Source organism: Ctenocephalides felis, unplaced genomic scaffold, assembly GCF_003426905.1.
Source record: "Ctenocephalides felis isolate EL2017-DRISC unplaced genomic scaffold, ASM342690v1 CF-g0.4_SCAFFOLD_03571, whole genome shotgun sequence".
NCBI lineage: Eukaryota > Metazoa > Arthropoda > Insecta > Siphonaptera > Pulicidae > Ctenocephalides > Ctenocephalides felis.
Window position 1 is genome coordinate 40,189,835 of NW_020539725.1, and position 23,827 is coordinate 40,213,661.

Here is a 23,827-nt window from a genome sequence, read left to right on the forward strand (position 1 = left end):
AGAATTAATGCACCCTTGAAAAATTGATTCAAGTCTTGTTAATAAATATATATTTAATAATTAATTCTTTTTTACTATCTACCTTAAAAAAATATCATTTTCTAACATGTTTAAACCTCTTTAAATTATATTAACTAACAGAATAATAAGTATGATAAATTCTAAACATTGCCAAATATTGTGAAAAAAGTTTTAGAACCTTAAATTTCATAAATTGTCTGTAGAAATACTCTTGGTATGATTCGCGAATTAGTATGATTCCGAAGTTGATTTCTAATTCTCATTTGCGGAAATTAATTTCTTCTGATTGGGGATTAAGCATCCAACAGCAAAAAATACAAATTTTTATTAAAGTTTTCTCACAATTATTTAAAGCACTTTATAAAATTAAGGCTTCATCCAGAGTTCTAAATTGGATATTGAACTGATTAACTACAATACCAGACGTTTCTACAAAATTTCTACCAAATACGTATAACTGATACATCGTAATCCGAGTCGAAAGGGTTAACCCTTACTATAATGAATATTTATTTGGGTTTATAAAACCTCTTTAAATAAAATATATTCAGATGAAGGTAAGGTAAGGTAAGCTTTGTAAGTCTTTTTTCTTTCTCATGGGGGTTTGGAAGGCGGGGTTAGCACTATGCTTCGTATTTATACATGCTCGGGTTTGACCTACGTTTTGGGCAACCCGATATCAAGCAGTAGTGATAATAAAGTATATTTCCAAGTGAAAATAGTAGTAATAAGTATTTAATAAACATTATTAGATAAATTCTAATAATAATGATGATGATATCCATACAATTAAAAAACTAATTTCGAGCACAACAGTTTTGATTGTAGCAGAAATGAGATAAAAAAAATCTTTCCTGAGATGGACTATGGACTATAATTCGAATTGTTTATTAAGAATGTGTGAAAAGAGCTTTTGAAATGCCCCACCCCACGCACATCTATCGGATCTATAATAGAGTGTAGGCTAGTTTTAATAATACGACACATCTCACATCAGAATCAGATAAAGACGCACATGTATGATGATTTCAGTTCTGAACACGACAGCCGAACGAACCGGCGATTATAGCGGGCGATTGCGTGAATAAAATATATTCAAAAAAAGTTTTGAATTCATAAAGATACATTAAGAGACACGGAAACTCGCGATATGTCGGCAAGATTATTTATAAAACCCTTATTTATTGATCCATGATCCAAAACAAGAAAATGCTAAATTGAATTGGTGCAAAAAGTACCTCTTGATGGTCTTTTATCCTTTTTTTATTTAACAGTGTAGAAACATTATCCCACTTACTTACTTTAATTAAAAGTGTTTTGACATCCAAATATCAACTTTCCTGTCACCTCGACAAGATCTAGAACGGGTTAATAACTTGTATTAGGCAATGTGATTAGAATAAAACAGTATGTAATTAGAAGTAGATTAGATATAATTTTAAATCAAATGTCTATGGATCGATTATGAATGATTTATTGGCAATCTCTGAGAGGTATTTTGAATTAAAATTCTTTTGTTGTTATAAACCGCTCTGTCATCGATTGTATGATGTAGTTAATAGATTGTTTAATATATCAGATTATTTATCACTTCAGTTAACAATGTAACAATATATTATGATAGATCAACAACATTTCGTTTAAAATATTCTTTAAAATAAGGATTTAGAAATAGATATTAGATGCGCTATAATTAATTTCTTAAATTAAACATTTGTTTTACAAAATGCTAATGTTTTTTATATATAAATTATTTTTCATTGCCATTTGACACCGCAGTGCCCGAATTTCAATTGGAAACATATTTTTGATGTGCTTTTATTTAGCAGATAATTAATTCACTAAATGAACGTTGTCTCAATATTAAAATTCATATCCAAAACTGCATCACGTTTTTCAAAAATTAAGCTCCTTTCATTAACGTGCTACAAATTTAAGCAAAACTGAATATATATTCATTAGTATATATGTATATTTAGTTTCTCAGAAAATGCATATTTCAATTCATTCATACTATGTCTGAAAAATATTACCGCAATAATCAGGTCAGTGCAATGTCCCGTCGAATTCTATTTAAAACGTTTCGTCTAACTAAATTTAGCTCTCGAGCGTATCGGCGGAATGAAAATAATTCTATTACATTTGCTCTACGTATTTTTCTCTCGTATTTAATTTTAACAAATTTAAAAATTACATGAATGACGATAATATATTTTTAATAAGATGTTTGGCAAATATAAATAATACTATGCTTAACTGAGTCACAATGGGTCGCTCGTTACTATTCAATGGTCATTGAAACCACTTTTTTGTGAATTATGTTTCATCACTTAATGACATATACACATGAGCACGCTTACAGTCTTGTTTATATAAAACAAATATAAATGACGAATGTTTTTTTATATATCTGGAAGGTCTTTTCGTTGACCATTTCGCCAATGTTTGGATATGGTTTAGTATTTCACATGTTATATTCTTAAGCAATAAACTTAGATATTCTTTCAGTTTTCTGAAGTTCTGAAATTTAACTTTATAATTGATATACCTGATAAACCAACTTTTTTCTTGAGGGCTATTCTTACTTGAAAACATATTATCAATCCATATTTACCATTATATCAGAAATATTTAGCCAACTCACATGCATTGAAATAAAGTCCCACAAGCTGTAATATTGTAGATGAATAATATATTGAATAGATTAATAATACTGAGGTATTAAGGTACAGGAAGTTCCAGCTATTTGTCTCAAGGTACGATGCCATGCACCACTAGTTTTAATGGATACTGCGTTGCGCAAACTACAAGTTGCGGATTCAAATCTTGCGTCACATATACCCTGATACGAAGCTGAAGTGATATCCCTTTTCATTTGGTAATGGCAATCGAAATATGTTTTCAAATAGCAATAGGGACATTGCTTCAATATCACAGATAGTGAGGATAACCTTTTGATTGCCTTTCAATAGCGTTCAGAGTGAAGAAAATGTATATCTCATTAATGAGGACTATAATCGGATTGCTTTGTAAAAAATTTATAATTATACTATAAACTACTGGGGCGCATGGCATCTAGCCTTAAGGCAAATTGCTGGAACTTTCCGTACCAAATATTATTATTTTTTATAAGAACGATTAACATTTTTGAAAAAAAAATACTTCGAAAAAATTAGATTTTTGAGAAACTAGGAATTTGACAAAAAAATACTTTTTTTGAAAATTTTACTTTTGGAAAAAAATTTTCTTTATTTTGATATATTTTGGAAATTCCGAACATTTTTTCAAAGCAATCGTACTGCTTTAACTGCATAGAGACAAAATGTCAAAGCGCGTAAGCGCCGCGTCGCCGTATAAAATAAGATAAAAATTGCATTAAATATTTCAACTTATCACACACAAAAAAATTGTTAATCAAAATCTCAAAATTATTAATAATTTGGACCTTACTAACACTGATCATTTGACCTATAAAAAATCGTAATACAAATAATCCGTAATAGGTAACACTTATTCATAATTTTATTATTGCACAATCGAAGGGTCTAATTATAATTAATACAAAAAAGTATCTTTATTCTATTGTACGACTTAATTCGAAGATATCATTTCGCGTCCCTGAGACTGGTAATAAAAACAAATGTAATTTGTTCAAGTACGAACCTACCTGGTGTGCGTATTACTAATAGGACTTTTGAAATATATTCATATATTTTGTATTGTTCAGAAAAATAATTTGTTCGGTTAATTACATTTAAGGCTTTGTGCAGAGACATGCCCAGACCATTTAGTTCAAATGAATTGTAAACTGAGTATAGATTTCTACATGACCAATTATTTCTCTTTGAAGATTACTTATTGTGAAATATATATCTTGCACAGACAGATGAGTCGTAAAATAAATTTACATCTTACAAAGTAAAGATATTGATATATACTTGAAAATAATGTAAAACAATAATATTAATACATCAAGCCTATATTTTAATAAATATTTATGCAAATCTATTTTGTAGCATACTTTATTTAATTATGCAATATGTTAAATTGAGAATCCAATTTTTGCTTTACCATTAATAAAAGCTACAAGACGACAGCTAACAAACTCTTCACGTAAAATTTATAATTTATGTAAAGGTTCTTTTGTCAAGCTGCAGTTTATGGATTCCATGTTAAGATAATAAAAGTATGTGTGTGTTTAACCATTTTCCGCATTCTTTGAGCTAGAGCAAAATGTCGTTAATCTGTTTTATAGTTAGCTTTTTACAAAAGTTGATGGCCTTAGTAAAGCAGAATTATTACACCATGTTTACTGAATTTGAACAAACATTTATTTATTTTTTTAAATTTTTTTATTACTATTTAGAAACCAAAATATCAAGAATAATATTTAGCATAGGTAATTAATTATTCTTTTCCTGAAATGTAACAGAATGGATTTATTTTATTAGATGGTCTTTTATTACACACATGAGCAGTCATAAAATTAGCAAAGATGTCGTTATTCACATCATTTTTATTAGCATCAGAAGATTTGTATTAAAATTTATAGAGAAGCTTATGATAAATTTATGTGGCATCGAATTATGTTTTCAAATTTTTGTTCAAGAATATTGTCCACTTGAAAAATCGGTGGTTCCATACTAACCTACAAGACAAATCATTAAATATTCTAGATAATATGCTATATTGTAATTGCTAGATCAGAATCTAAGCAATATTGTAATGAATTTGTTCAATAGGTAATTTTTCGAATAAAGTATTTTGAATAAATTTTTTACATAATATTTTGATCTGAAACAGTTTTTTAACTTCCTGTAGATTAAGTTATAGCAATCGTCTAAAATCGAAAATGAAAATGTTTGCATATCTTTACGTTTCAAGATCTCCTGAATATTTTGGCATACCTTAAAAAAAGTGAATGTTTAGTGTGGATACAATTTTTCATCAATGATTTCGGGCGCACGAATCAACCGATATGGATTATTCTAAAAACTTCGATTCTTCTGTTGGAGAAACGTGCTGAATAGATTTTGGCAAAGGCAGGTCTAGCCGTTTCGATAAAAAATACAAAAAAATTAAGCCCTTAAAAATTTAAAATTGTGGTACGTTCCAGCAATGTTGCCTTAAGACACGATGCCACTAGTTATTCTTTGGATAGTGCTTTTGCAACATTTATTTCTATATCAAAGAATAGAAAAGTGTGATAACTGCATGCTCGACATAACCAAATGTTTCAATGACTAATAACGACGTGTAGTACCTTCTTAATAATTTATGGGAAACAAAAAAAAGGTTTCGTAATGATTGACATTAATAGAGACCTCTAGATCAGTATGTATCTATTAGTTCCTTTTTACTACTCACTTGTCAGATAATTCTATGTTCTCGTAACCAAGTTTTATTTCTTTTCTCGTAAGGCGCGCCGGGTGAGGACAAAAACGAAATCGCTTCGAGTTAATAAAATCGAGTGGAGTGGTTATTTTCACGTTTTATTACATATAATATGCGGCGACTGAATAAGATTTTAATAGTCCATAAACAATTTTATGTAGATACTAGCTTATGCATCGTTTTATGGCAACCTGAAACGTATTTCTTCATTGAAGGGCTTCGAACCATTTAGTAATTGGTACACAAGTTCCAAAATTGAGCAATTTATACAAATAATAGTTTATGTTTCAACAAAAACGTTTTGATTGAACAAAATTTACTAAAATATACGTTGCAGTAAACTTCCAGTAGCAAGCTAATTCTGCCGAGTATATGTTTTAAATTTACGAGCTTTTCTTTTCTGTGGCGAATGCACTTGCAAGTTAGAGTATCTTTAATATAATCTATGGTCATAAAGCTCTTAAATGTGGTAAAAATCGGCGGAGAAAATTACACCTCATATCCTAAAATACATCTTAATTGAATGTAGAACTACCAGCTGGTACATCTTTAAGTTTATGTTTACCATTATACTTTAATCTTTATAAATGCTGAAAATAAATCGGCGTGTACTGAGATAATGTTTGCCAAGCAGCACACGATAATAAAACTAGTGAAAACTTGTAAAATAGAACTATTTTTTCAGAAAATTATTTGAGTTAAATAAATGTCTGCCAAACGGGAATGACCGCATTCTGTCTCTAGAATAACATAAACAGAAATATTTTATATGCACAGATGTAGTTTGAGAAATATTTGTACATATATATATATATATATATATATATATATATATATATATTTATATTAGTCAACAAACATAAATGCTCTATGTGAAATAATTGTTCTTGTTGATTTTATTGAATATTCAAGCTGTTTTTAATATTTAAAATATATCATTAAGCAGACTGGTCATTTGCCTATATGCATTATTTCTTATTAAGCCGCATCACTTTTAATGCTTTTTGAATTATTTGCCGTATCATGTTCTATGTAATAAAAATATCCTTCAATGTAATATTGATACATTGTTTGTGCCAAAACTTCACTCAAAATTTAAAAATCGCCACATGTCATTCTAACTATCCGACAGCTTGACAAGAAAACGTTAAATGGTTTTTTGTCGCGAAATAAACCTGCGAGATGCTGACATGAAAAATCTATGTTATCACAATTTAAGATTATTAACAACTTTAGTGATTGCATTCTGTCTTCGAGTTCGTTGCTCTGAATTTATTTCTGAGAAAAATTTTGCAATATGCCGAAGTGATTGTTTTCTTATGTATATATGATTGAAATTCTGTTTTTACAACAGTGATCAAAAGAAAAACTTCTGCTGGATTGTAAAAATACTTTCGCTTTCCTTTGTGGCGACCAAGTTAATGGAAATTTTTGTATAGCAATAAATTTTGCTAAAACTTTAGAAATAGGATGATATATTTGACATCAAATACTTAAAGATTACTCGATTATCGAATACTTAAAAATCATATTATAAAATAGTGGTAGGTGCGGAAATAGTGAGTTGGGAGAATAAAGATCTAGTCCTGGTTTGATCCTGGGTTTCAGAATTAATTGCTTTAGAGTAAGTAAGAGTAAGAACGTGTATTACTAACCACTGATACCCTCCTTGACCATATTAATATCATTTACAAATAATATAATCTTTATGATGAATGGGAAGATATGAAATTCTTTACTTATTATTTTCTATTTCTTCTATTGTGCGTTACATTTGACAATAAACTAAACATGACTATCATGTCATAGCAATTTCATAGCAACCGTGCCTATGGAATGATTAAATGCCTATTTTGGCGTATTTATTAGATATAAACTTAAAATTAAATTTATCAGACGACAATAAGAGTTTTTGTATATTCATTCTATCAGCATTTGTCAATAAAACATATATTTGTTTAGTGAAATATGTACTTGGGAACGTTCTTAGAACTCATGAACCTTTGCCAAATTTTTACAGATTAAAATAAGGGTTATGCAATTGTATGCATTTTCCGGAAATAGTGCAATCTATGTATAACCTAACAAACTAATAAATGTGTCGGTAACAAATATTCGAACGAGAGTGTTATTCGCGGTTTCAAAGAACAAAGCGTTTCATTGTCTTCTTGTGTGGCACAGCTCGACGGCATGTGCAGAAGAAGCCTGAGGTCTCCCACGCGTTTCATCAGTTAATCAGAGAGATGTCTGAAAATATAATTTGTTATTATTGATATTTACTGTCAATTTTTAAATTTGTTCAATTTGTAAATATATGTTGTTCGCGCCATGGCTGCATGGAGTTTCAATAGGTGTCTGACCTGCAGATGTTTAATTTTTGTATTCGGACAACACTGGCCAAATTCCTAAAATCGGGCAACTCTGACAAGTGTATTAGGCCGATGCAGACAATAATCACCAGTTGTTGTTGTTTTTATATTTAGTGTGTGACAAGTCGTCAGATAGTATGCAATTATTGATATCAATGTGTTCAAATTCTTTCACCTTTTCAACACGACCATGCTAATGTTTCCAGACCCCTTCGAGCAGCTGTTGGCTTGGAGCTCCATACAGATAAAACTTATTTTTATTAAATCAAATCACTACTTATATGCATGTACTCTAAAGTAACATTCTCCCCAATTGGATAAATTTTGTATTATTTATTCATAAATTATTTCAATTAGATTTCAGATTATTTATTATCAGTTCATTTTAGCTTTGAAGAAGCAGTTTTATTTTGAGTTATATATTTATTTAATTGAATTTTCTATTTGCATCCTAACCTCAACAAATATTATTTGAAATAAATTATGCAAGAAATGAAATCGTGATACTCAATATATAGCAATCACATTAGTTTTTATTTTTATTGAAAATAAATTTCTATTTTAAACACTTTTGACATTCAATATTATTGCTATGTTACAATTGGCATGGTCCATATTCGGGATTTTTATTATTTCATATTCGATAGTGTTAATATTTTGTTTTCGGCATATTGGAGATTTTTGTTGATTCTTAATTAATGTTTGGCATTCTTGATGTTGAATTGTGTTGTTATATGATTTACTAACAAATATTATATTATGCAGTTATGCTATTACATTTATATTTCCAGAAGTGTTTCTAATGCAATTTAACATTTATCTTAGAATAATACAATCGTCTAGTTAACTATGATTGCCTGATATTCAATGTCGATTTAATTATATCGAATTTTAGACATTTAAATATATTATTTTCGCTATTATTGTTCGTCTTAGGAGAAGCCATAAATTATATTTTTTATACTTTTTACAATGAGACACGAACCAGAAGAGTATTGATGGCAAATTGTGAATGTAAATGAAGGTCGATTTTGGCTCTGGTTATAAATATTATATAAACGATTATTATATAGAAATCACCAGTGGCGTTCGAGGTCGTGAAGGGCTTGTAACCATTAATCATTGCTTTGAAATATATACGATCATTAGCTATTTAGTAAATGCAAAGATCAAGAGGAGCACTAAATCAATTAGATAAATAAAAATGAAATATTGTTATTGATAAAATCTTTTTTGGATGAATATATTTTTGCAAGTCGGATATTTATACCCGATAATGTTTTCAACTATAATTTGCTTTCTGCTCACAATCAGTCAGTACTATGATAAAATTTAATTAAGTGAAATAATTTTGAACCCCTTTTTATTTTTTTTTCAATTTTCTTTTATTTAAATACTTGAATTAGTTATCAGTATTTGGTAATGAATATTACTTACACATTAAGAAAGACATGTAAATATTTGCAATCACCTCATACATTTACATGTCAGTCAGACGGGATAATTCATATCTTTACGACCTTGATATAACTCCCAAAATTGCTTCAAAATAACTACACTTGTTTTTAATTCGCGACTATGTTCTTAATTATTTACATATTGGTTGTTGCAAATTAACCATTTTATGCACAAATATTGCTTTGCTGTTCTTACTACTCATTGTTTTTATATAATCATATGAAATTAGCTAATTTGATGTTTCTGCAGGTTAAATAAATTTCTTTTACAATTCCACATGTTATGTAATATATTTATTTGATTAATTTTTTTCTGAATTAATAAGACAATTGCATTCTTGTAGATAGTATAAATGAAGTATACAACACAAATATATATTTTTATTAAACAAATGAATTTATTACTTTTTTACAACTTCTTATGTCTCAGATAATGATTTATCTGAATAACTATCATATTTGTTTCATAAGATGACTTACAGGTACAAACTGTATATACTCTCATATATTCATTTCTTTAAAAAAAAATGCTTAAGGCGAAATTCGGGTCTAGAATTAAAAAAAAAGAAATTCGAAGTATATAACATATTCAATAATATGTGTGAAAAATGATTTTACAAAATTCAAATTATTTTCAGAGCTGTTTGGCCACAATAATGCTCCTCTGTTTCCATTCTTCGCGAAACTTTAAATGCGTTTTTCTTGGAATTGTCTTTTTGGATACTTTTGGATTCCTTTGAAATTTTTAGTTTTTTTAATAGGCTTCTCTTCAGTATGAATTACGATCATTCCCAAATATGCACGAAAAATATTGTTGGTCATTTAAAAAAAATAAACTAAATAAATATTTCACATTAAAATATTTTGGCAAACCGGCAAGTGACAGTGTTTATGTTTGTAGAAAGTTATTTAATTACCCATAATTAATTCTCAAATATGTCTGCTAACAATTAACACGAATTATGACGAATGTGTTAATGTGTTTAAATAACTATTTCCCCTTTTTTGAAATATTTACACGTTCCTTCGTTTCCTATGTTTGTTCTTATGCATCCGCCTCGCAGTAGCGAACATGTGCATCTCATGTTTATGTGTACTTTTACTCAAGTAGCAGGTATCTCCCGAGTAAATCAACAAAATCTTTTCCGATCATAAATCTGTTGAAGTTTGTATGAACAACAGGCACAGCCATTAGAGTTAGTTCAAATAATATACGGTTAAAATATAAACCGTCATAATTAGTAAAAGTTACAAAGTGGCTTACGAAGATCTAAGAAATTGATAACTCAATCGATATCTAAAACATTAGACAAAATTTTATGGTTGCCACATGATTTTTTCCTTGATAGATTTTCTATATTTAGCTTTATGTTTCAACGTTTACTTGATGTTGAATTCTTTGAAGATATCGGAGAAGACGTCCCTTCATACCTATAAAATTGATGTTTCACTGAATAGTTATTACCAGTATCATTTGCAAAGCATTTGCTATAAGATTATGATTCACTGTTTCTCTTCGTGCAAGTCTCGTGTCCGGCTTAACCAGACAAAGTGGCATTGACCCTCTGATCCCACCACGTACATATGAAGACACCAATGTTTGTGTGTTAAAATTCTTTTTTTTAATGTGCTTTCATTATTATGTATGCGTGTGCGATCGAACGTGACGCGAAAAAAAAACTTTTATCGGTGCATCCAAACCAGAAACACAATTGAATTGATCATACTGTCGAAAATCATGTTTTTTTTGTAGAATGATTACAGGTTATTGATGTTTATAATAATTGGACTGATTTATTATTACTTTTATTTTATTGACATTAGCTTTTTGTTATTGATGTGGTTTGTAAAGGATTTGACTTGTTGGTTGCTTGAAAAGATGACTGTAAGTTAATGTAAATTGTTGTTACATTCTTACTACTGATTTAGAAATACCTTGCACGACCAGTAATTGTGCTTCTGATTTTTTTTACCGAATTTAAACAACCTTTATTTTACTCATTATGCCAATTTCTTTTGTCTCAACTATCATTCAAACTTGCTAGGATTTGAAGATAGAAAAAACACGTTTCTTGAAGTGGGTATTCTAGTCTCGTGGCATGAATTTTATGCGATTACCATTTGGAGCAAATTTTTGGAAATTTATTAAAAAAAATTCCTAACCCTTACTCGTCTCTGTTCTCATACAACTAGGAAACAATAATAATAAATTTCATTACAAGAAATTACTCAGACACTCACACAATTCAGGCCCAAGAATAACCAGTCTCGTACAGCGATGTTATATTGCAAATAATCACGAAAATTACATTTAATTAAATGAGTTATGGTCATTTAATATAATTATCTTGCTTGGTGGTCTTTTAAAATTAATGGTGAAACAGCATGATAGCTGTTTATTTGATAAATTTAAAATTAACTTTATGCTTCAAGGGTACATTTTACAATGAAGTTTAGACATATGAAAATATATTTCTAGCTTAATTCAGAAACCTTGTGAATTGGAGAACACACACATTTATATATGAATCACTTTTAGAGAATTATTTTCAACATTTAGTACTTACGAAGTATGAAGAAAAATACAGGGTAATATAGGTTTACCAATATATGCAAAATTTTATCATCTATTACAAGATTTGTTTAGTTATCATAAGTGCATTACCGTGAGGCTAGATATTTCATATTCAATTTTAAATAGGTTCATTGAAATTAATATAGAAAAAAGGCAATGGAAATAAAATAAAAATTGCAAGCTTAAATATTAATTACTAATTAATTTTAAAATTTCTTACAATTTTTTTAAAAAAATTCTAAGATTAATTCAAGACAAGGCATGATTTTAATCAAAATTTACACAAACATATTTTAGAAAGCAAAATTAAATTTGAGAAAAATATTTAGATCGAAATATTTCAAAGTACAGTCATTGTTTTATTAGAACTGTTTAATTTGCATTCATAATTGTAGATAAATTTCTATTGCGTTTTATAATTAATTTAGGTTGAATTTTACACAAATAGACTAATCTAAAGCACACTATTCTAGTCTTATCTCTGACAAAGTATGCAAAATAAGTATTTATTCAGGGCAAAGCAAGCACCTTTATCAAATCGAGAGATCGGCGCGCACTAGGATATTTAATATGGTTCTAATTCTTGGAATCTTGCAGAGAATCTATTTTATTATAATCCTTATAATAAACTCTTTCATGACATGCTCCAGGTCGTCATGTGATATCTTTGGACGGAATCATGTTTGCTCTAGTAACTGACTGTAATGCTGTTGTATCTGGGCAAACATTCATTGATTTTTCTTAATTCGCAACAGATAACGTACATTATGAGATCTTATTTATCTACTTGGAAATATTGTTGGTGAAAATCTTCAGAAATATAGAACGTTGGATTTTTTAACATAATTTCATTGATAGTTTTAATATATCTCGAATTAAATATTCTACAGTCAATAATTTAAGCAGCTTATATAGGGATATTTTGAGGAATAATGCATAGCAGCATATATTTACTAGATACCATAGCCAATTAACTTAACTTTTAACTATACTTGAAGCTGACACCTTAATTAGAAAAACATTATTTGTTCTATATTTTCGAATTAAAATTGCCCATTCTTCTGAATTAAATATATTCATGTACTAGGCATATTTTCTGTGTAGTTATTTTTAAAGCAATTAATTTTAAATTTTATTACTGAAACGAATTACCACATTAATTGCTATATTTGCCCATCAATTATATAAGTTTATTTTAGTTGAAAATGTATTTTCAGAATTTATGCTTCATTCGTTGTTTCCACTTGACTTGCTAGTAACATGTGCAATTATTATGAATTTGCCATGAAACTATTCGATATTATATGTAGTTTTATTATATTTGTATTTCATTTCCACATTTTCATGGCCGTATCGTAAAACTTTATGTAAGACTTTAATTCAACGATTAAATTATTGTATGATCAAGACGAAATAGCTAGACTAATGGAAGAGGAAACAAAGTTTTTTTTACTAAATTTATGGAATTCGCATTATAATAACAATAAAATGTTCTTAACTATATAGTTTTTCTAAGTCATTTAAGTTTTAATCTTCTGTCGAAGAAAGAAGAATTGTTTCCGAACTGCGGATGTCTCCAATTGTTGGAGTTGAATGTGTTTCGAAAGTTTATTTTTATATCTTTCAATCATTTTCTTCATTATTATTTGTACAGTTATTTTAAGATCTTTGTGAATTGTTTGTTTTGTCACGTACCATTGGGAATTGAGCATAAGTAATATTTTCAATAGTGTTGTTTGAATTATTGTTGTATTAGATTTGGAAGCACGACCTCTTCCTCAATTTGGTGTTTCTATGAAGTTTGGATCTTTCACTCCAATTTTGAGAAGAAAATAAAAATCAGTTGAAGCAGTGTGATTTGTTAATGTTGTCCTATTTACTCTTCTACCACTTTTGCAAAGTTTCCTAATTTGCCACTTTGTCCATTTATTTTATTTTCTTCATTAGCGACAATAATATGATAGTTGCAAACCATCCATCTTCATTTAATGAATATCGGGCCTTGTAATAATCTGTTAGTTATCAAGTTTCTGCAATTCAGATTTTCGACTAAAATTAGATTGATCTTCAAACGGTTTCGATTTATATTAGTGCGTTATAAACATACACAGTGCAACAAGAATGCAGAATCGATTGCGCAGGTCAAGGGCCTCCAATCGCAACACTTAAATTCAGGGCTTATATAATTTTCAAGTAGGAATAAATATAGTAGAAAGAACCGATATTGTCACCAGAAATACCTTGAATCCCAGGGTACACCATCCCCACTATCCCTTACCCTTACGTAACTACCCCTACCCCTTCTACCCTTAATCTACGCAATGATTCTCGGGATCCAAAAATGAGGAGTTGTTCTAGGTCCAACCAGTAAGATATTTGTATTGCATTTTGCTTTATAATATATTTCAATTTATTAATAGTACCGTAAAATGATTTTATCCCAAAATGATGTGAATGATATTTTTACGATTCTATAGATCATCCTTGTTACTTACCATATTTTGTGTGAATGATCTGAAGGGTGTTTAAAGTAATTAAGTGATGATAGTTAAGTTTATTAAAGTAAGTTTATATTCAGTTAAATCTTGAGCCAAACCCTGCAAAAGCAACAAATTTCTGGTTTGAATATTCTGTTACTGCAAATTGTTAGACGTTTCCTACAAATAAATAGTAACAAGTCTATTACAAGACGCTTCAATGGCAACAAACATTCGAAGAACCCATTAATCGTGAAGACTTTGACTGTAAAGTCATGTTTTGTATTAGAAGCTTTTCGCCCACTTGGGCTCCTCTAGATCATGAAAGCAGTCTGAGAACAAACATTAATAACATTCAAGACTAAAATTATTGCTGGAAATTTAATGGATGGATATTATAGGAAGTAACTCAGATTTTGATATTCACTTTCATTATTAAGTTAGCTTTTTAGAGTAGCTTACACAATAAGTTCTAAAACTCAAGAACATCACCATATCAAACCATTTATTAATATATCATAAAATGTGAACCATTTGCATAGATTTTCTCATATGTTTCGGACATGATAGTTTAGGTTTTAAATTAATTTTGACAGCCCATCTATCTCTGACTGACGATTGTGTGTTATTTGCATTTAAAATGAATGCATATGCATTATATTATGCATCTGTAATTAAGATAGACGTTTGCTATTAGGCATACATGCATTTTAGAGTGATCGATTGCAGGAAATTATTTGTATGGTTATGTTGTGCCAGACTGACTTGGTCGCTACAGGAACAAAAATATCAGTTGCATAGGGAGGGAATTTATCAGTGCAACAATTTTGAAAATAAACGTTATGTATCGTAGAAATAATGTTTTTTTGATCATAATTAGCAATCCTTCTAAACACAGGTATGCTAGATTAATTAATTTAAAAAATCATTTAACACGGTCGATTCTAGCATAATTGTAAATAGTAGAAATATGACCATAATTGATTGATAGGTATTCAAGAACTTGAATGTAACATATTTGGAAAGTCTGATCAAAACTCAACAGCAGATCATTTTGTGGGCATTCGTAGATACTTTTTGGAATACATGATGCTTATTGAGTTGAATGACAATGGCCAATTATTGTTAGTTCCAGGAAAGACATTCGGTTATATTTAATTGCTAAAAATTAAAATTCCTGGCGATTCTTTGTAAAACACTTCTGTGTTTGGCAATTTTGCATTCAGTATTCTGCCTTTCTTTACACGACTCTGAATGACTCACATAGTTGGCTTCGCAAAACCTTACGTGCTCAGTTTGAGAATTATTTTGTTAGTTATTTGTACAAGATTGATGTAATATTTTGTTAGCGATTTTAGCAATAAATAAAGTTCAATAAACTATTTTATTGAGTTGCATCACTAGATGAAATTCTTAGTTCAATCTTTTTTTATAAACAATTTTATTTGATGTCACATAAGAGCAGATTGTAAAATAAATAATTAAATATATTGATATAAGTATAAGACCAATACAATGGTTACAAGCTAAATTTGACTGTCAATCTAAAAAAATAATGAATTTGAAGATTGCATTTAAAATTCTATCAAAACTATTTAAGGATAGAGAAAATTCCTTTATCAATACATTGGAATTACTGGTACTGTTTTAAATAGTGTACTTATCATTGGCAACCTCATATTATACAATTTTCTGTAATTACTAAGAACTTAGCCGGTTAATTAAATCTGCATACTTTTATATAGAAAACTAGTGTCTAATTACTAGTATACCTACTATAAAATTGAGAAGTAATAATTATAAAGATCTTTCATTAATCAAATATGAGCTCTCTTGATAGCTTATTATTCACGTCTCACATATTACTTAACCAGTTGCACCTCACCGGCAATTAATTCTTTAATGAATCATCCACACACACTAACTTATCTCATAAATAGACAACACGTATTAAATGAAATGTTATAAATAAAATTATTATAATATTTGCACACCGCTAGGCGCCATATAGTCACATATTCATATGTGCGATGGTGATGGAATCGACATGGGCGTAGGTGGTAAAAATACCTTTATAATTAAGTTTACTGCTTGTTAATTTTTAAAGATCCGCACGTACGATCGTTTATTTTCGTACTTATATTGGCTACAAAACTTTTGTTCTGATTCTGGAATTGTTTCTATTTTAAAGTTTAAAATAGTTGAGAACCATCTCAACGTTTCTACCTTTATCATAATTCATTTAATTTAAAACCAATAATAGAACATTTTTCAAAAATTTATAAAATTGTTAAATGAATGACATAAATTCAAGCTTTCGTTTGATTAAGTTTTTTTTAAATTTAGGTGAGTTCTTTTTTTAAAAAAAGACCTATTATGAAATTTGAGACAAAATCAAACTAAGAATTTTTTTATTAAGGTTTTTTGAAAATATAACAGTTCTACGATATTCATAATGTACACGCATGCATATTTTACAAGACTATAACCTGTTATCTGATTTAATTTTTTGCTATTTCTTAATTAGTTAAACAATTTTCTACATTATGTCTCGTATCTCTGTAAATATGAAGTTTATTTATTTGAATTATGATAAGGAATGTTATACTGTGTCTATTTTAATAACGAGGCCATTAAATATTGTCTATTCAAGCAAACTTTAGTTATTTGTAATGCACATTTCCTTATTCAAGTAAAATAAATAATCTACCCACAACTTTCTAAATGGTGTGGATTTGTGCATACAATTGAAATAAAATTTTAAAAATTCGTTAAGAAGTTAATTGTGTTTTCAAATATCCATAAGAATTTAATGAAGAAAATTAAATTTTTGTCTGATAACTATATTTTTAATTATTATAATACAAGTAGATATACTTCATTTTAAAAATGCAAATAACCTCTATTTTTTAGATCAGAAATAAATTCTAGATGAGTCAATCTGAACATCTTTTCATCCACCTGAAAATAATTAATATTATTTAGATATAATAATGCAACATATTGGATTTCAAAACTGTAAATCACGTATGCAGACATTTATCAAATTTAATGCATATTGCAGATGTTGCAAAAGAGAAAAAAGTAACCCCATAAAATTAAGTTCTGTTTGCGCTTTTATACTGCATTAATTAACATACTGAATTACTACAATGAGTATAGTAAATCTACTACAATGAGTATAGTAAAATTTGTACAATGATTGTAGTAAAATTACTACAATGATTATAGTAAATCTACTACAATGAGTGTAATAAAATTACTACAATGAGTATAGTAAATCTACTACATTGATTGTAGTAAATTAAACAATGGGTGTAGTAAAATTACTGCAATGAGTATAGTAAATCTACTACAATGAGTATAGAAAAATTATACAATGATTGTAGTAAAATTACTACAATGATTATAGTAAATCTACTACAATGAGTATAGTAAATCTACTACAATGAGTGTAATAAAATTACTACAATGAGTATAGTAAATCTACTACATTGATTGTAGTAAAATTACCACAATGGGTGTAATAAAATTACTCCAATGAGTATAGTAAATCTACTACTAATGAGTATAGTAAAATTACTACAATGAGTATAGTAAATCTACTACAATGAGTATAGTAAATCTACTACAATGAGTATAGTAAAATTTATACAATGATTGTAGTAAAATTACTACAATGATTATAGTAAATCTACTACAATGAGTGTAATAAAAATTACTACAATGAAATAGTAAATCTACTACATTGATTGTAGTAAAATTACAATGGGTGTAGTAAAACTAATACAAAGAGTATAGTAAAATTTTTACAATGATTGTAGTAAATCTACTACAATGAGTGTAGTAAAATTATCACAATGTATTGTTAACATACAGGATTAGGATTGGAATTGTATACATTAACAAAAACAAGTAAATTTTCAATATATAGTTATCTGTTGGCCTTATGTTTCTGATATCTATAGCCCACAACGTGGGCATGCGTATAGTAAATATTTAAAATCATATTAATTAAAACAAAGAGTTAGCTGATTATTTAACTATTCGCTTATTTAAATATTTGTAAGAGCGTTCAAAGATCTCCGGCACTCGTTATACTAGATTTTCAAGGTTCCATTCAGTTCTTGAGCAAAAATTCTTTTAATGTCTATCAACAGTTTGGTAATTACCATTGTGGATCAAAATAAATTTGGATCAAGTGATTTGTTTCAAGATTCTGTTATAAATAGTTATAATTATGATATTTCTGATATAATATAATTTTAAAACCAGGGACATTTAACTGGTATAAAATTTCAATTTTTTAATATTTTGATATCTATTAAATATTTTAGTATTTTATTTACTATAAAGCTCGAAGACAGTTATGGTGTAATAATGATAATTGTTCAGTATTATTGAGAGAAATATAAAAAAAATTTTTTTGATGGTTTTAATCTTGTTATTTGAAAAAAGCGCATATCATCGATTAATTAGACAATAAATTCTATCTTATTACTCTATGGATAAAATTAACTCCAGCATTAAATGACAGGATTGCAAAAAAGTATAAGTTGGCATGCAAGTAGCTTTTTAGAATTTTAACATTCATAACAAAAACAATTTACACACGTTATCATTAATTTTAAATTATTACTACCGCATAAAAATTCAATAATACTTACAAGAATAATGCATAATAGATATTTCAGTCACACATAATCACGTTCTTCGCAGTTTTCACACATATTATAATTCACAATTTAATTTGCATGTGCTGTATGTTTTATAGCCAGTAGGTCAAGTAAAATCAATAAAACCCATAAAATTTTATGTTCTAATGGTTTTAATGTTACTTTTCTTAATAGGTATTCATGTGAACATGCGATGAATATTTTATTCTAGCCGGAATGAAACGTAGTAGGCATTAAATTTAATCCAATTTAATAAGCAATGGTCAAACTAGAAATGGCATCATGGTTTACTTATTTCGGGTTAGGTAATTAATTATTACATGAAGTTATACGATGGAACATAATTCTATTTTCTTGAAAGTTATTATGTAAAGGGTATGGGCGCATTGCCATACAGAATCGGCCCCACCCTGGTATTTAAATAATTTATACGCCATTTTATAGGTAATTTGATAAAAACCGAAATACAAATTTTCAACTTTGTACCTCATCTTATGGCCGAGATATCATTGAAAATATGTCAATGTGGCCCTTTCTTTCAAACTCACTTTTTGGCGTAACCATAAAAGATATCGAAAAAAAATTTACGTGATTCTACTCACATTGATTCAGACCACATTATGTAGAACAATCAATTCCAAAAAATCGTTTACTATTAGCTGAAAAAGACAAAATAATTTTTCAATTGATTATTTCGGGTAGTGCTTTTATTTTGACCACTTTCTAATTAGCGTTATTTGAAAGCCTATTGTTTTTTCTTTAAGTACTGCAAATATTGTTCAAATCAATTTAGTGGAACATATTGGAAAATTGGAAAAAAAAAACAGAGCCAGTACACCCGCGCGTAACGCTAATAGTATCTTGCAATTGCATAGAGTTCGTTTGGACGCTTAAGAAATTCTGAATGCGAAAATATTTGTTTTATAAATATATGTATGAATTTTATTTCATATTTTTGCACCTTTTATAGGTAATTTTTATCAACATAAATCCATTATCTGTTCCAAAATCCATCAGTTTTTATATAATTCTGTATACAATCCGAGGTAATTGAGGTGATCAATATATTTGGCTATACAAAAGACAGTATCATAAAGACCTCAAAGAAAACAGAAATTGTTGCTAGAAAAAATGAATTGGTTTTGTATGGCATTAAAAACACATCGATACGATTTTATGAATAAAAGCCAAATATTTTTACATATTATTCAATAAAAAAAACACTTCATTTACTTTTATCAACTAACATGAATCAAGGAGCAGAAGTTTACATATGCACACTTACTCCTTTTCTGATTATGACAAAATGGAAAAGAAGGTATCATAAAATGACTGATACAAGGAACAATGACATCATATAATAAAAAATGATATTTTATAACCAACAATAAAGAAATCTAATGAAATAAATAGATTTCTTGATTGTTGGTTATAAAAAAAGTTCCATTCAGAAGTTGGTCTATAACATATGAAGCTGCTTTTACTCCTAATTACTAGTTCATCAATAGTAGTTCCAAATATCTTCCTCCATATATGTTCATCTCATTCCCAATCTTAATATTTCATCATACGACACGTTCTGCATCCAACATATTTCAAAATCTCCATCTCCAGCTTGCACAATACATGCATTTGTGCATTAAATTTGTGCATTAACGTTTGTCCTCGGATGACCTACTGAATCAGACGATTTACCCGGAAATACTATTGATCCGTTTCCATACATGGTTTTGGTGGAACATGAGACAGACCCCGTTGGCGCGAATGATTAATATAACGTGTATCGAGAAATTCAATATGTTTTGTCATGTGGGCGTTTAACTGACCGCAATGCATTGAGTTGTCTGCATGCATCTGATGCATTTGCATTTGGGTAAAAATAAAAATGACCGAAATCAAGAGAAATAAATCATATGCAGAAGATTAAAAGATTCAGATTATTGTTGGATTGTGGATGCATGATGGATTGATGGTAACTTAATGCAACAGTTTGCGTGAGAAATAATATTTTATTTTTGTACAATAACTGTTAATCATTTGGAAATATTTATGTATTTTATTTACCAACATTTATTCTGCTACTTTGTATTTAGGCGATTCTAAGTTAAATCTCAAAACTAGAAAACGTACAATCTAATTCTTGAAAACTGATTTTAATTTTTAAAGACAGAATCAAAATCTATAAAACTATCTAAAGAAAGGAATAAGATTTTAATAAGAAGCTTGTTACGAACATTTTTCTGTTCTTTCAGATACAGTTTATAATCTTCAACTTTTATTTCATATCTTAATACGTGTTTTGGCACTAATTGTAATTTTTAAGTATAATTTTCGACTCTTTAGATCATTATATTTTGTACGCTGAACATTTTATTTGTAAAGGTTTGAAGTTGACCTTACGCGGTTTCGAAAACGGTTCAGTAGATTTGAATGCTGGTTTAAATTTCAAAGTACCTTTTATAGCTACCAATTCATTTGCAATCTTTTTGAACCATCGATAATTTAAACCATTTAAAACTATCTGGTTTCAAGAGAATATTTGATGATATTGACGTCTAAAAAATGTAAGTCCCAATCAAATTCATGTGTGAATGTGAAATTTAATTAATTATAGAATTTCATTCAAGTTTCAATTTTTACATCGAATATTAGACAAAATATCGCATTTATTATTATGCATTTCAATATATCTATGTATGAACTTTTTTTTTATAATTATTTTTTGAACAGCAATCAGAAGCTTACGACCTATAAGCTATTGGGCTGAAACTTCTCCTTACTTTGTATTTTTTAGATGGTAACCCAATGGTTAATCTATCCATATTTGATGATTTTTTGTTATTAGAATTAATCTAATAGGACTGACATTTTATTGGTGCAGCAATGCCGTGCAAGGGCTATTTTCACTTGGAAACATATTGCTATCTATATTTTCAAGTGAAAATCGTTGTCTGACAACAGGCTGCTCGAAGTGAGTATCGAACCCGGAACCTCTGAAACAAGTCCCGTCGCTCTTAACCGCTTACCTACGGGCGAGCCCTATGTATGAACTAATATATAAATATGCTCTCTTAAATATATAAAATAAGCCTATATGGTAAGTTATGTAATAGCAGAAAGTCTAATATTTTTGGTTTATTTTTATTGTGAATGTATATTTTGAAATAATGTGTAACTGTTAGTTTTTGCATATTTTGTCCAAAAAAATTCTGTTATATTAACTGGCTTTTTGTTACCAAGCTGGGCAAAGCCATGCTCATCACCACCGTTTCCGTTATCTATCCTTTATATAAATCCTCGATTTACACTTACTATATTCACTAAAATAGCTTTTAATATATTTATACTCATATGCGAAGATATATTTATATAGAAATTCAGTGTGTCAAGTTTGTATTTTCTCACCGAGTGTTTACGTTTTCCAATATAGCGATAGAGCAATTAGTGCGTTCCGCCCTTGGCGCTGAAGTTCTACTATTATATATTTACGTAAAGTCAAGTTAAGATAACTGTTGCTTATATTTCACAGCAAAACTGGGTCATATCTATCACTCACCCTGTTTATAGAAAAACTACGCATGCGTTTCACCATCCACGTGTTGTTGGCATATGAAGTCATTATTGGAATTGTAGAAATATCTCACATTTAGGGGTTGGAATTTGATAGTTTTAATATAATTTTTGCAATATACTGATGATTTCCTAATCTAAAGATATCCAATAATCTTAAAGATATATCGACTCAAACTTAATCATCTAATCTGTGTAAAAAAAGACAATGTATTTGCGATTATTGATTTTGAACAAGAAGATTGACATTAATTTATAAAAATAAAAAATTTACGATAAGAATGCTTTGGGATCGATCAAGTATTACGTAAGCAGATTTATTACAATTATTTACCCCCCATCCCCCTTGACAGCAGAAATAAGCAAAGCTCTCACCCCCTACCCCCATGCTTACGTAAACATTTTGCAATTAATGTAAAAAAATAAAAATACTACCTATGACGTAATCATCATCCAGACTCGCCTGCCCCCAATGTCAACCCAAAATTAGCAAATCAACAACCCCTCCGCCCTAGTGCTTACGTAATACTTGAACGGCCTCTTTTTGAAAAATTGAAAACATTTTTGTTTGAGTTGAGGGAATGATGATAATTTTTCTAGTAAATATATCTTTATGGGTTAAATTAATCTTTAAATTCACGAAGAGAATCTTTATATTTTCGTCAGAAAATCCGATTTGTTAATTTTGTTTCTTTGACGTTTTAAGTCATTCTGAATCGTGTGGCACTACTGTGTTAAAAAAAGTATATGTGTATTCATGAGTGAGTATGTATGTGAGCCAAAATTTGATTTTTTATCGATGTTTGCCATAAACGTAGTTATAGAATTTATTAAAACTCTCCTTCGATAATTCAGGTTGTTGAGTTATAATTTAACCCTTGTAGCTGTGGACTGTATTAAACACTGATTTGTTTGTATATTATGCATATGTTGCAGTTCTAATTACAATCACTGATTTGTTACTGAGTTATTATGAAAGAAGATATATTTAGTTTTATTGGTTATTTACATGTTGTTAAGCGGACTTTAACTTAGAAGTGAACAACTAGTTCAATTAAAACACTCCGCTACCCCTCTACCAGGGGTAGCAACCATTCCGTGTAAAGCTTAATGCCCTGAAGTTTTGTCACCTTCATGGCCAGTATAATAAAACGAAAAGACGTCCGAACAGTGTGTGTATTTGTGTGGAGACAATTTTTCGTCGGAGATATACGGCTTCGGAGATATGGTGCAAAAAGTGCTAAAAATTACAGTTTTTAAGACGATGTTCAGGCAGACGTGCCACCCA

The 23,827-nt window shown here is 28.8% G+C and overlaps 1 protein-coding gene across 1 annotated transcript in view; it reads left to right on the forward strand.

Annotated features, from left to right (window-relative positions):
* The first annotated feature begins 1,337 nt into the window (after positions 1-1,337).
* The window catches only part of LOC113386038, a 55,602-nt gene continuing 33,112 nt past the window's right edge, over positions 1,338-23,827 (forward strand). Inside the window, exon 1 of the mRNA XM_026623848.1 lies at positions 1,338-1,428. The gene's annotated coding sequence lies outside the window, so the exon portion shown is untranslated. The remainder of the gene's footprint in view (positions 1,429-23,827) is intronic.